Here is an 11,968-nt window from a genome sequence, read left to right on the forward strand (position 1 = left end):
AAGCACACACAGCAACCACAACAAACACTATCCAGGTTGCTCTACTTCTCCCCAAACTCAAGCACTCCCTGGCTTGGCCACCGATGTGCCATGAGTCACAGTTTTTTTTTCCTTCACTCATTCTGCAAAGAAAAAAGACATTTAAATGTTGCTGAGATTCCTTTATCCCCTATTATTTTAAAATTAAGTGAGGGATCAAGCCTGACTCAGTCTCAGGTGTGCTTTTCCGATGCTGTGGGTAAGACAGTACTGCTCCAGGGCCGCACTAGTGCCTTCGCTGACTTCAATATACTTCAGATATGCCCTTCATAATGGGATAAGATGGAAATGTGTATCTAAAGACCTTGTTTAGCCTGATATTTATTAATGCTGGAGCCCACTGTGCTGGCACAGGCCTGTTCTCTGGATCACCCTTGCCCCCATCTCTTTACCCAGGATGATAACAGCATGGCCGCAGCAGAAGAGTAAAATTTCGTGTCACCATTTGCAATAGCAATTAGTGGCAATAGCAAAATGCCAGTGTGTTCCCAAACTCACCCAGAGCCTCCAGTGATGCTGGGGGGCAGCACATGCCCCTCAAATCCCCTCCGCACTCCAAGCCACGCAGCCCTGCAGGATGGGAGCCCCGGATGGACAGAGTGGGCTGGGACAGGCCAGACGGCCTCCGCTCGCCCCTGCCCAGGGCTGCCCTCCTTCCCCCACCTGGGGGCTGAGCGCCTTCAGCTGCCTCCCACCTCCACCGCTCCCGCAGCCCACCCCAGCGAAGGAAGGCATTACTCCAAGAATCTGGGTGACTGTTAGCAAAATAAACAGGAGATGAAAGATAAGGCAGTCTCCTTGGTGCGTAATTACCTTAAATGAAGGTCTGTTGGCTAATACTGCTGTTTTGATGTGCTAAATAGCGCGGTCTTAACGCCCCAGCAGATACTAAGACTAATGTGATTCCCAAGGATGTCACGCCAGGATTACAGGGGCTGTGGGGAGGCAGGACCGTCCTGGCTCCCGAATCCCCTGGCGCAGAGACGTGCAAACCCTGGGCAGCGATGCTCCTGGGTGGCCTGGTGGCACTTCCAAAGTCTCTTACTCCCCCAGCCTGGACTCGAGAAGACGCTCTCAGGTGTGTGGCAAGAGGAGGGCTCCGCAATCACTGTTACAGGGCTCTGCGGGGCAGGGCTCGTCTCCGTTTCTGCCCACGTGCGTCTTTGCAGGTCCCTCTCGTTCATTTAACCATCCGGAGGCATCTCCTGACCCAGCTACGCCTGCCGCTGTGTCTCTTGGCTGGTCCTGCGCGCCGAGTGGAGGTGCACAGACAGGCAGCCCCACGCTCGCAGAACTGAACTAATGGAGAATGACGGGGGGAATCGGGGTTTTACGCTTAAGAAGTCTCCCGGGGTGTTGCTAATCCCCTAGAGGTGCCATTAGCTCATGATAACCACACCTTTGAAATTGTTTTATTGCTTTAATAATGTGGCAGTGAAGGAAAACGGGGAACATGCCACATTTATTATTTATGCTGGTAAAAGATGAAAGTTAGCAATTAGAAGCTTTAAACCACAGGTTCAGCAGAACGACATGCCTTACGGTCATTCCTTCTCAGGATATCCACCCGAGCCCAGGTTTGTTAAGCCAGGCTGCCTACGTAAAAACACCGCAAAGCGGCAGGCCGGCACGCCGAACCCTGCACGCCAGCTCCGCGCCGGCACCGCAGGGGCGGGGGGGAGATTTCCTGCAAGCGGAGCTGCGCTTGGCGCTCTCTGAGCTCCTCTCGAGGTACGGCAGCTCGCTGCCTCGCCTGGGAGCCTGCGGCCGCTCGGAGCTAGGCGGTCACGCTGCGCGCCTCCCACCCACGCTCACTGCTTCCCCGCACGCTTCGTTGGCAGAATTGCCACCTGTCCTTCATAAGAAGCAGGGCAGGAGGGAGCAGAGCCTGGGGGCGCAGGACCGCGGCAGCGTCCCCCCCGCCGCGCGGCTGGGAGATGCGCCCTGTCGGCTCGAGGCAGGGCAGAGAGGACGCGTGTTGTACCGCGCGCGTCGCGACATCTACATCTGGGTGGTGCAGCTACGCCGAAATGAAAGAGGACCGGGCAGGCAGGGCGCGAGATGAGGCCTTTCGAGGCTGCTGCGCGGGCGGGCGGGTGGGCGGTGAGCCCGGGTGCCTGGAGAGAGGGACTTGGACACCACAGCGACGCTGAAGGAGAGGAGAGGAAAGTCAGATTCGTCGCAAAAGAAACTTCCCAGCTCGGCGTACGCCCCTGCTTCTAGCTGTAAGGGCAGCGATTTCGCTAACCTGCCTCGCAGCCTGCTGGCTCGCTCCCTGGGATCCTTCAGGGCGGCTGCACGCCGCCTTGCTCGCTCCCCCTTGGGATCAGCTCGGCAGAGGGCTGCCTGGGCGTTTTATCTGCGCTTGGCAGAAGCTGGAGCTGAGACAGAACAAGCCAGTGAATTTTTGTTAAGAACAGAGATTAAATCCCCCAGATTTAATTGCAACTGCACAAGCAGGCAAGAGGCGTCAGGAGCCGAGTTCACGCATCGGTTACGTGGGTGTCCTGGGCACTGCGGTTTTTGAACATCTGCAGCGCAAAGAGCTCAGCTTTGTACGTGGGTCCTCGCTGCGAGCTGTCATGCTGCTTACTAGCATTATACAGCCTTACTTCTGCCACCTTCGGCCCTTTGCCTCACTGCACTGCCCCACTGCCGTGAAAGGGCTGTGCGGGGACAGAAGTGCGGCGGGGAGCTTGTCCGTTGCCTGTGCCTGCCTCAGTTTCCCCTCAGTTCCAACATACTCAGCGTTATCCCCGTTACACCGCCTTTTGGTGTCCTTTCCACTGCTAGAAAAGAAATCCCGTCCCTGGATCAAACCTGGCCCAACCGTGGGAAATGGCCAAAGCCTGGTGCTTTGGCAGGCGGGCGATGCGGGAGCCCGGCGGTTGGGCGCGCAGAGCAGAGCGGGACCCCTGAAGCAGGAGCATGCTCCTAACCAGCGTGGCCACCCCAAATCGGTGTGCCCGTAACTGAGATCCGCTTCGTTCCTCTGCGAGGCCGATTCAGTGGCTTGACCTGGCCAGATTAATTAGTATCAGCCACTGGCAACCATGACAGAGAAACCGCATACACACATTTTATAGATACATATAAAAGAATATCTACCTGTGCGTGTGTGTGAACCCAGGCATGCAACCTCGCGTCTCGCAGCGCCGCCTGACCAGCGCTCCCCTCCGAGGCCCGGGGGCCTCTTTCCCCAGACGAAGGCCCTGGGGCTGCCCACCCCCGCGCAGAGATGCTCTAGGCGACTCCCGACGGCTGCTGGAGGGTTCAACCGCCGACAGGCAGCGCTGCAAGCACGGGCCTCCACCACTTAAATCAGGTAGCCGGCTTTTGGCCCATTCGTTACCTTCTCGCACGAGCATCACCCTTGGACAAAACCCGCTGCGGTCGGTGCGGGTTATTTCGGCGCAGCTGGAGCCCAGGGCTGGGCGAAGCCCCGGGGCGGACGCGTGCCCTGCAGCACCCGCGCCCCTCCGCGCCATCCCCGATCCGCGTCCCCCCCGGCTCGGGACTCGCGGGCAGGAGCGGCTCTGCCCCTGCCCTCGGCCCCCCTCGCCCGGGGGCTCGGCCGAGCCTGCCCCTCGCCCGGAGGCTTTCGCTGGGCTGGCAACAGCGCGCCTGGCTCCGCTCGGGGCGTGCGGGGGGAAGGAGGCGCAGCTGCGAAGAGCCCGCTGCAGCCGCCGTATCAGCCTTCATCAGCGCCGGAGCCCTGCTCCGCGCAGCAGAGCGGCCTCGAGCCCTTTTAAACCCTGACATCGATATGCGGTGATAAGATAACGCTGGTTATCCCGTACCGGTTACTCGAGATAAGATAAACCCTTTTGTGCTTTAAAACAGGACTCAAAAGTTTCTGCTATTTTTTCCCCCCCCTTTTGGTTTAGAAAACTACAGAAACATTTTATTTCTAAGGGGAGCGGTATTTATAAGAACAGATGAAAAACAGTACGTATTGTAAGTAAAGCTTTTTAAACTTACCTGAAGAGCATGAAGCATTTTAATCCACAGACCAAAGAGAAATCTTCTAAGTAGGAGGTAGATTTCAAACTCCTAGAAAACTGTTGGATTAAACAGCAGCTAATATTATTCCAAGTAAGTGGTCCTGCCTCCATTTATTTTGCTTCAAGTGTGTCCACACACCGATATTTCAGTGGCGGTGGATGTTAATTTTAAGGTAGTTACTTCTACAACAAATTATTTCGTGTTAATTAAACATATTTGTTGAGACAGCAGCGTAGGCCACTTCCATTTTGCATTTAGAGCTGGGACTGAATCTCTCTGCACAAGCTGGTATATCCATAAATCTACAGCACTTTCTCTTCAAGTAGGGAATGCATCTTCTGAGAATTTAGAGACATATCCATTCATTAGTGAGTTAAAATTAATAACTAGGTCCTTTATGAAATTTAGTACTTTAGTCTTGTTTGTCCCAGATGATTTTAACAATGGAATAACAGACTCTTCAAATTTTCCTGTATAATTAAAATTAATTGAAATGATGTGCATTAGTTGTAATTAAGCTATGCAACTAAGAGCGGTTGTATCTAATTGCTATGATTATATAGGCTACAAGCAAGCTTAAGTAACTAGAGCCGAGTTACTGTGACACAGGAATCAACCAACTGCCACCAACCAGCCACTAGACAGTCTCCAGCTCTGTGCTGCCATGCAGAAACCTTCTCCCAACGTAAAGCACCTACCTATAGGTCTGTCCTTCCAGCCGCTCTGCACTGACACTGCCTACAGCAACGTCACGGAGGGGCAAGGGAACAAAACAAAAAAACCAACCCACCACCTCTCCACTAGCTCTTCAGAGATCAGTTTGAAGCAATCAGGAATAACAGGCTTAAATGCTTTAATGACAAATTTGTGGTCATTACGTAGGGTCACTACAGGGTCAGGTTGCTTTGGATGCCATACCCATGCAATCACTGTTTTCGTGCTCTGCTCAGGCTTTTCTGGGTTGTGTCTTGAAGCACAACCCTAATTGTGGATTTCCTGCATTTAGAATGCATGGTTGAGGAATAACAAGCCCCTTAAATTATTATTTTAAGTTTCTGCTTTTCAGTACCTTGTGAACATTGAGCTTCTTTTCAAGAAAACCCTGCAGAGAGTTGATTTGTAGGCTTTTTGGTATGAGTGCAAAACCAAAGAGTTGGATTGATGCTATTGCAGCCTGCCCTCTCCCTGCCTGCAGCTGGCCTGTGCACGAGGACCTGGCACGCAGGGCTGCCTCGCGTCCTGCAAGATGTCAGAAAAATGAACGTTTCAGCAAGGTTGAAGCCTTGACAGCACAGGGGAGCAGGCGGGGTAAGGCTCACTGAGGCCAGTGGTTTGGGTGCCCACGGTGCATAGTGAAACGGCCCTGCTGACGCGCTGGGGTGGCCACGGGCAGCAGGGCAGGCGGGGACGGCCCTGCTCAGCGTGCAGCAGAAAACCACGAACGGCACTGTTCAACTGCTGCGCATGTTTGCCCAGATTTCCCTTCCCTGAGTGCATTGGGAATGATCTGCAGGGCTTGCAGGAAAAGCCACTTGGAAGTTAGAGCAAACGGAAACCTTCTTGTTGATCAACGGAGCACTGCGCTTCGGGAAAGCAACTTCTAAGTTACTTCTCCCGCTCTACCTGTGTCGCGAGCTCAGGGCTGGTCTGCAAAGACGCTCAGGCTGGGGCACAAGTTTCCAGTCTGAACCGAAGGCATATGGGGGACACGGCCACGACGAAGAGCAGAAGAGTTTCTCGACAGGAAGAGGCCAAGACTGATGATGCGGAGGCCAACACTCCCCCCTCACTGCCTCTAGTCCAGTCCTGTCCGGACAGGCGGACGTCCGGCACTACGGCACGGCTCAGCATCAGCAGTACTACTAGGTCGCTGTCCATACGGGCAGCGATGCTTAAATTACATATAGAGTAGTCATACCCTATGATTTTGTTACCCTTTGCCCGCCAGCGCTCCTGTAGTGTAGGTAGGACCTTGCAGCTCACTTTGAAAGAATTTGCTAAATGTGACCGTCTCCAGTTAGGCAGCTAATCCTATCCATATTTTTACTACTTACTCCAGATATAATTTTTTTTCCCCTGCAATTCTTGTAATTCCCATAGTCCAAACACTTCAAATTAGGACTCGGCCTTTAGGTACCCTCTTGGACGAAGCCTCTCTGCATGCCTCAGTCTGCCCCACCTAGAAGACCTCAGGAATTTATTTCTTGCACTAATGTTTTGCAGCCCAGTGTTTGGATATCAAACTCACCCTTGAATGACCGGCCTTTCTAGCCTCAAGACTTCCTTCAGGTTTAGTAACACTATTGCAAGCCTTTTTTTTTTTTTTAAAAGCACACATAGCAGGTATAAATTAGCAGCCCTCTTTGCACAAGAGCGACAGTCTGACTTCCAGCTTATTTCTTTGATGATGTGTGTACTGCAAAGTTTAGGGTGCAGATTTAGACAGCCTGGGGCTAGCCATAGGGCCCCATGTGCGCTAGTGCTAATGGAGCTGCACTAATATTATTACACTGGGGAAGCAGCGGCTTCTTTATGAACATTCAGGGTGGACAGACCACGATATTGGGATTTTTTTTGGGGGGGGGGGCTAAGAAAGGAGTGCAGGGAAGTGAGAGACATCATTAACATATTGCAACATTAGTCATGAGCCTAGGGACCTGCTATAACAAATAAAAAAACTCACATAATTTAGTTCAGGGGATTCAGCCAAAAAGGAAAAAACCCACAAGTTTCATCTTTTCAATGTAATAGCTTTCTAGTCCATTTAATCTCCAGTTTAACCATCTGAACAGATAATAGGAAAGTGCTGTTAAATAGGGAACAACCAGAATCGAGGGAAAGGAGAGAAATAACGCTCAGAAACATGCAGGCACATTCACGAGCAGCAGGCATCCATCTCTGCAGCGAGACGAGGAGGCAAGTTAATCAGGACAAAACCAGACCATCCCGTCCCGTCCCACCCCAGGAGACGAGCAGGACCTGCTGCGCGTTTCCACCTGGCAGCGGCGCAGCCCAGCACACGCGCTGCGAACACGAGCCCCCGTCAGCAACCCTCCGGCTTGCAGGATTAGCAGCCTCCCGCTACTGCTGTGGGCGAGCGAGTCACGCGGACTCAGCAGTGAGATGGACTGTGACAAGAGTGCCGCTCTTGCCTTTGCCTGCTTTTGCTTAGAAGAAAAAAACAAAAAAACCAAAAACCTCAGTTTGGGGTCTAGTCTTCTGCCACTAAACCCAAGAGCAGGAGCAGACCTTTACATCCCATTTATTGGGTTTAAAAGTTTGTATTTTAATCCTCATACAACTTGCAGCTGTGCTTACCTGTCCTCTGTGCTAATGCGTACCTGGTTAAGGCCTTGTTCTGTAGTCTTTGAAACTTCAAGAAGGTAAAAAGCATTGAAACTCAGTGCTGGGCAAAAAACCAAAAGCCACCCTCAGGTGTCCATGGTGGCGTGCATCTCTGGCTGCCCGCTCGGGCCACGCGCCAAGCCGCCCTTCTGCTCCTGTTAGCTGGCACCTCCACCTCTGGCCTCCGTTTCAGCCCCAGGATTTCGGCCGGCAGACTCCTGTCGTGCCTTTCTGAAGCTCCGAGTTGCTACAACGCAGCGTTCAAGGCCGAAGCGTCCGAGGCGCGGAGGGGGCGCAGGTCCGAGCCCCGTAAAACAGCCTGTGACGGAGGAGAGCTGCCTCCGTGGTGCGCTCCCCAGCCATAGGATCGCCTCCCTACCCTCTGCCCGGGGCAAAGCTGCACTTCAGGGGACAAGGAAGGCAGATCTGGTGTTCAGCCGGCACAGGGGGTCCCAGCGGGGCCCCAACAGCGATGCATTACCTGGGGACGGTGCAAACAAGCTCCAGCCTTCAGCCCTTTTAGCGTGAGAAACGATGGAAAACATCACATCAAAGCCTTTTCGGGGGGGCTTGGGCTGGCCAAGCACGAGAAATGCCGTGGGAGCCCCTCCGGGGAGGGGGTCGAGCGCAGCCCTCCAGGAAGGCGGCAGGGCAGGGGCAGCACCGACGAAGCCTCCGGTGGGCCCCTCGCTGGCCGGCTACGCGAGGGCAAGTTGGAGCATCATACTGCTATTGAAATGACTTTGCAAGTACGCCAGCGAGCGCAGGCGAAGCGGCCGGTTTGCTCGGGGCAGCCGGCACTCGGGGCTGCCTCCGCACCCCGTGCCACCCACGCAAGCGGCCGTGCCGCCGCCAGGCTGGCCGGGGGCGAACGGGCAGCGGCGGCCAAGAACAAGCCGGACCCGTGTCAGCAGAGCCGGAGCCGCCAGCCGGCCCCGCGAGCGGCTCTGAAAGGGGCTGCTGTGGCCAGGGTGTTTGCTCAGGCTGCGCAGGACGTCTTAGGGGAGCGCTGAGGTTGAGGCAGGCAGGGTTACCTTCCTAACAGAAGGGACGGCTCAGGATTTTTTTTTTTATAAATTAATGTCTGCCTCGGTGAGCGTTGAAGAAAACTTTTTTGGACACTGCCCTATCAAAACCGAATGAAGCAGCAGGCTCATGGCTGGAGAGCAGCAACTTAAAGAAAGAAAGAAAAATTGAAAAAAAGGTTAAAAAAAATCAAGTGAATGTCATTAGACACAAAAGATGTTCTCTTAGCTCTAGACTCCTTAAGTACATTCCTTAAGTACTCCCAATTGATCCTATTATTTAGTATTTGATAGCTGATTTAAAAAAAAAACCATCTTTGTTTAATGCTCTTGAAAGGCTGTACCATGTTCTTTCCCCTTTAAGAATTTCACCTGACCTGTATACGTTTAAAAAAAACATACTCCAATTAAGGGGTTTAGGCCTTTGGTATCTAGGCTTTTCACAAACAAATACCTCCTGTCTACCCTCATGATGCTACCGCAGCCTCCCCAGAACATCAAATACAACCTAACCCAAGAGCAATCGCGAAACCACAGCAACCGCCCGGCAGGGAGCGGTTAAGCTGTTATCCAGATGCCTGACCTGTATTATTTGGAAAAGATGCTCTTTTAGCTTTGCAGTTTTCAGCCAAAAACAATGGCCCTCGTTGCATGGCAAACCTTTAGGTCAAATGCAAGCTGAACCGTACAAAAATCACGTGAAGTTTTTTTTTTTTTTTGGTCTTCATATGTCCCGTAGTTGGCAGCACGCGCATCCGCAGGGGTCTGCGAACGGCACCGCGCGACGGCAGAGCTGCCTCCCCGGGCGGCCCGGGCTGGCGACCGGCCGAGACCTCCCCGCCGAGGACCCAGGACCTGGTGCCGCGTGTCCCTCCAACACCTATTTGCCCATGCGGAGACGGGTAATAAATGACATCGCCGGCCGGCTGGCCACGCGGGCTGTGACTGCAACCAGCCAGCACCTGGTGGCATGAAACCGTGGGGCTTTCCTGGGAACCCAGAGCAGTCACCAGTGCAGCAGTAAGCGGGCACTGGCAGCCCGCGCGGGGTCGAAAGCCCGGGCCGGCGAGCGGACCCCGCGGCAGCCGGGTCGCCGCTGCAGGGCAGGGCGCAGGACGGGGGCTCCCAGGCAGAGCAAAGCTTTCCGTTACTGGGGCAGGCAGTGAAATTTCGGTCTCCCCAACTGGACGAAGGGTCCGCCGGGCTCTCGCCTTCTCTTCCCCTTGCTAGGCATGCTCAGTTTAACAGAGCTCAAGGAACGAGCAAGTTTCAGGAAATAAATGTTTTTAGTCTCTCTTTTTTATTGCCTGTAAAATAGCAGGAGGCTTTCAAAGCAACAGCAAATCCTGTTAAAAAAAGAAGAGAAAATTAAAGAAATGTTTCTTGTCTCAGATCCAGCCCTTTTCACCTTAACTTTCCATCATGGTACATAAAACTTTTGTATATTTTGGCACTGCAGAGAAATAGCTTTTCCCCCTTCTCTTCCTTGCACAGCCCAGGAGCTCCGAGTGAGCTTTAAAACAGAGTTTTGCACAAACACAGAATGGCCAAATAATAGAGCAAGAAAACAGCATTAAACTTTGTAGACAATCAACTTTATTCTGTGCACAGCAGCTAGTTTCTCCTACTCTCAGCAGAAATAAAAATTTACAAGTGCTCTGGGAAAACATTAAAAACCAAACACGTCCAGACAAAGTCTAGTGCAAACTACTTGGAAATGGATCTGTGCCTCACCTCCTGAAAGGCTTATTCCATGCACGCAGGGCAGCCACGTTGACAGTTCCCGAAACAAATACACCCTGAGAGCTCAGTACAGGAGTTAAGGGTCGAGATTTTGATATCAGAGTCATACGTGCGTCCAGGACGACCCATCTCAGTTCTCTGCTCGTGTGAATCTTCTACTCAAAAGGCCCTTTCTACGTTGATGCTTGTGCATTGCCGTGGAAGAAGCCTGCTCGCGTATTTGGAAGAAAGCGGAAGCTCTCTATCCAGGTAGGAAAAACCCTGCTCTTGTAGACAAGGGATCAAAGATAAGGGAATCGGATGTGTTCTCAGGCGCGCTCACCAACCCCTTCCGCAGGGAGCATATTAGGTTTGCCTGTACACTCTTAACGCATTGAATGTCATCTTCCAAGCATAGCAAATAACATTTTCATAAAGCACTGCTTTTAATCAAGCACAACCTTGGCATCCCCAGAGGAGCTATCTGGAGTCTATCCCTTCTCTCTACTGTTCTTTTTTGCCCCCTTTTAACTCCCTGCCTTGGAGGCCGGTGCCTCCAGCAGGGAGGGCTCGCCAGGCTCCCTTTGGAGCTCATTAACACGGGGCCATCAGTCAGGGCACGCGGCTGAGCGCGAAAGCGTGGCGCCCACGTCCCTCCTGGGGCCCGGCGCTGGGGCTCGCCTGTCGCATAGCAATGCATTAATAACCGCGGTGCTTACGTGAAAAACACAGCCGTGAGACCCGATTATGCAGCCCCATGCATGCTGGGACATTTAAGCAGGATGCCAGTCTCGATGCAGCAGTGGGGTTCAGTAAGCCCTGTGCTTACACAGTGTGTTAAAAACACTAATTATTCCTCAGTGTCCTGCAAACACAGAGCAGGTTATTTGCATACCCCGTGGCTGTTGCAGCTGGGTTCAGAGGTTGGGGTGTCTGGATTTAAACTGCCTAAAATACATTGCAGAGTATCAGAACAAAGCAATAATCACATTACTCCAGTCACGGGGACAAGTCACTCTCCAAGCACCAGCTCCACAACCTAAGGCATTATCACAAGCGCGTTTGTTGACTGGAAGCAAGAAGGCAGGTTGCGTGGGTGAGAGCAAGCGAGACGACCTTCTGAAAGAGCCAGACGGTTATTTCCTGTATGGCAGATGCTTTCTATTCAATGCATCAAAGAGAAAAGCTTTCCAAAATGTATGTTACTTTAGCCGGCGCAAATGCTCAGGACAAGGGGGTTGAATCCCTCTTCCATGCACGTTTCGCAGTCAGTAAGTGCTTCTGTGGAGAAAGGCAGAACTCCCATCAGCTTTAAAAAGGGCAGGATTGACATCTTGTTTCTGCTCGTTACTTAATAAGGATGGACAGGGAGCATGGAAACAAGATCACTCCTGGCTGCGCACTGCTGCTCAGGGTCAGCCTTCCTGGGACTGGCTCCGGGCACGAGCCCTCATATCTGTGTCCAAAAACTGACCTGGAGGCTCAGAGCATGAGGTCTGTTCAGAAATGTAGAAGACTTCAGACTTTTGCTCTCAGGTGCAAAGGGCTCATTATGGCCTTTCTCAGATTGTGCTGATGAGAGGAATTGCTCTTCACTGATGAGAAACCCTGCATTTTCTTCTCGGGGAGAACACAGCTTTGTTCCCTTCCCCCGTTTAATAACGCACAATTTATCAGGCTAAACTGGTGAGCCCGTTAGCAAGTGATTCAAATCAACTTCAGCAACTATGAGCAATCACATGTACTTGAAGAAACCCACTTATGCCACTTTCTGCAAAACCTGAGGAAAGCTGCCTATGAATGCGCTACCGTAGTCTATTAATGCTCACGAA

This window comes from Struthio camelus, chromosome 17 (assembly GCF_040807025.1).
Source record: "Struthio camelus isolate bStrCam1 chromosome 17, bStrCam1.hap1, whole genome shotgun sequence".
NCBI classification, from domain to species: Eukaryota; Metazoa; Chordata; class Aves; order Struthioniformes; family Struthionidae; genus Struthio; species Struthio camelus.